We start from the raw sequence: 3,778 nt of genomic DNA on the forward strand, positions 1-3,778 counted from the left end.
CATCTCTTGTTGTGTCTGATTCATGATTCAATATGTATAAGAGTAGGACTGGTCTGTTAATGTGCCTAGAAAACTGCTCCAGTTCCTGGCAACAACCACTATAGTTAGTTGTATGATGAACTAGTGTTTTATTAATGTACATATAGCTATATTGGAAGCATACCTCCCACCCCCGCCTCACCTTCAGGCAAAATGAATGAGAGTTCATACACATAGAAATGTTGTAGATTGTTAGTTTGGCCATATATACTGGACTGCTATCTCTCCCTCTACTCCTGAACATGCATAAGTTGTCAATGGGAAAAACTGCTGTCGGTGATCTCCCAGTGAACAAAAGGCTTAGGTAGTTCAACATCCACTTTGCCTGGTACTTTGTTCCTAAAGGGTATAAAACCACTGGCAGACTCTTCTATCAGCGACTCTGTTTCACTGTTCATATGAAAATACAGGCGTGCTTAGCCTGCGCAGGTTTAGGATAGGTTTTCAGTTTGCTGCAACTACATTTATCAAAGCTCTGCCCACCCCAATGACCACACATATATAGGAAAACTAAAGTATAATACACTGGCCACCACAAGTGGATGGATTTTCATACACCTTCAGTTCCCACACCATGGAAACCCAGATGTGTGGTCTAGATGGGGGGGGGGACACTTGTCACATTGGCTATCAGATGAGTTCTTAAAACTGATGTGTATTGAAATTTGAAAAATGGGCAAGCGTGGTCAAATTGTGATAGCTAGAGGACGGGGTGAGGGGGTTGCCAAAAAAATGTGCTTGTGTTCCTGGAATAGGGTAGTCAATGGAAGAAACAACAAGTTAATCAGCAAAATGGCCCAGAACTACCATGCTTTCCCCTGTCCACTTCTGTAGAGCAGAATATTTCTGTATGTATTTAATGAAAGTTACCACATATCATAAGATTACTGAATGTAGCAGATGAAACCCGGGTGAACATGGCCATCTGCTACATTCACTAATCTTATGTAATCTGACTGCAGATCATTATGGTTTTGCAGACTATAAAATGGGATGTATTGACATTTATTTATTTTTCTGGTGCAGAAAAAAAAACAACCTAAATGATAGAAAATATATATTTTCTATATCGATCGATCTCTATATATCTGTTAGGAAAACCATTTTTTGTACCTTCCTTCCTTCCTCCCTTCCCTTCCCTTCCCTTCCCTCCCTCGGGCTATTTCCACCAAATTAAGGAAACTGATGTCTGGGATTACACCAGTGACTGATACTGGATAGTAAATCTGGACCATTTTTAGACTATCTAGTCCAATCTAACACCTCCAATTAGTTTAAAAGTTCTTGGTGCATTTTTTGGTACAACTTGGGCCACATCCAACTACCGTATTTTCCGGACTATAAGCCGCACATAAAAACCTACGATTTCCTCAGAAATCGTAAGTGCTGCTTATAGTCCGGTGCGGCTTATATATGGATGGAAGCGGCGGCAAAGACTGCGTGCCGCTTCCATACATACATAAAAGGCACCGTAAGGGTGCATTCACACTACCGAACGCCGGCGTGTATCACAGCCGTACACGCCGGCGTTACAGCAGGGCTGCCGGACACTTCCTATTCATTTCTATGGGAGCCGGCATGCGAGCGCTCCCTATAGAAATGAATGGAAAAAAGCAGTCCATTCATTTCTATGGGGAGCGCTTGCATGCCTGCTCCCATAGAAATGAATAGGAAGTGTCCGGCAGCCCTGCTGTGACACCGCCGTCCTGAAAGAGAACGTGAAACTTACCCAACGGTGCAGGGCGGGCGGGCATTCAGGCCTCCTCTGCCTCCGATGTTCCGTCCTTCTCCTCCGGCGCTCGCTGATAATGGCCGGGGCGCATGCGCATAATGCTTCTACTGCGCATGTGCCCTGGCCATTATCAGTTTGCGAGCGCCGGAGGAGGACGGAACATCGGAGGAAGAGGAGGCCTGAATGCCCGCCCACCCTGCACCGCTCGGTAAGTTTCACGTTCTCTTTCAGGACGGCGGTGTCACAGCAGGGCTGCCGGACACTTCCTATTCATTTCTATGGGAGCAGGCATGCGAGCGCTCCCCATAGAAATGAATGGACTGCTTTTTTCCATTCATTTCTATAGGGAGCGCTCGCATGCCGGCTCCCATAGAAATGAATAGGAATTGTCCGGCAGCCCTGCTGTAACGGGGGGGGGGGGGGTGTAGTAGTTTAACCTAACGTTTACGGTTGGGCTCTATCAGCATGATTTTGCTGATAGAGCCCCTCCTCGCCTGCCGAGCGCTTCCAATAGAAGCGGCTGGCACGCGGGGGGTTAAGCGGCCGCTGGCAAAGTCTGCCTGCCGCCGCTTTCAATAAGATATAATGCGCACCGGACTGCGGCTTATAGTCCGGTGCGCCTTATATATGAACCGAGACGGACTATAAGGCGCTCATGGGCAATGCGGCTTATAGTCCAGTGCGCCTTATAGTCCATAAAATACGGTACTAGTCAAGTCCAAAAAGTGTCTAAGACACTTCATAAATGTAGCACACAGCATGCTGGGCTTTTTTTAAAATTATTTTTTATTTTATTTAAGCAAATTACGCCATGTTTCTCACAAATTTTGCTTAATAAATCTCCTCCCACTGCAAACTATACTCAGCACTAGTTGATATATGGGGTGGTAGGACAACAAAGTGCGCATCAAATATTACTCATTCCCTATGCCGGCTCATAACTTTTAGTATCTGTAAGCAAAAAAAACATGAAAATAGAGATTACAATCACGAATTGCCCATAAATTTACATAGAATTGAAATTTTATTTTCAGGTAAAAAAATAGCCCTGCCTTAGGTTGAGCATATAACTAACACTCAGTGCCGTAATAGTGTGGGGCATCTGGAGTTGTGCCTGCTAGGTCGTTTCTGGTTGTGTAATATAGCTGAGACCCTGAACGAACTGCCAGAAACCGTTTACCGTGGCAGAGTAACCTATCAAATGCTGTGATCAATATCAATGATGGCATCTAGATGGCTAGTTTTGAGTTTCCTTGTGAGACAGTAGCCATTTTAAAAAGTAAGCAAAAAATGTATAATTATACAGTATCTCACAAAAGTAAGTGCACCCTTCAAATTTTTGTAATTATTTCATTATATTCTCATGGGACAACACTGAAGAGATGACCCTTTCATACAAATGTACAGCTTGTATAACGGGGTAAATTTGTTGTCATCAAAATCGCTCAACACACATCCATTAATGTCTAAACCTCTGGCAACAAAAGTGGGGACACGCCTAAGTGAAAATGAACAAATTGTGCCCCAAGTGTCAATTTTTTGTGTGGCCACCATTATTTCCCAACACTGTTTTGGGCATGGAGTTCACTAGAGTGTCACAGGTTGTCACTGAAATCCTCTTCTACTCCTCCATGACGACATCACAGAGCTGGACATTCGAGACCTTGTGCTCCTCCACATTCTGATAGGAAGCCCCACACATGCTTAATAGGTAGAGATGAGCGAACAGTAAAATGTTCGAGGTTTGATATTTGTTTCGAGTAGCCCCTCAATATTCGACTACTCGAATCGAATATCGAACCCTATTATAGTCTATGGGGGGGGGAAATGCTTGTTTCAGGGGTAGGCAACGTTCGATCAAATTATACTTACCAAGTCCACGAGTGAGGGTCGGGCTGGATCCTCCGAGAAGTCTTCTCCTTGCAGCGTCCCCGCGGCATCTTCCGGCTCTTCATTCACTCTGCTAGGCATCGGGCCTGGGCAGAGCCGACTGCACATGACCACACT

Source organism: Leptodactylus fuscus, chromosome 5 (genome assembly GCF_031893055.1).
Source record: "Leptodactylus fuscus isolate aLepFus1 chromosome 5, aLepFus1.hap2, whole genome shotgun sequence".
Classification (NCBI taxonomy): Eukaryota; Metazoa; Chordata; class Amphibia; order Anura; family Leptodactylidae; genus Leptodactylus; species Leptodactylus fuscus.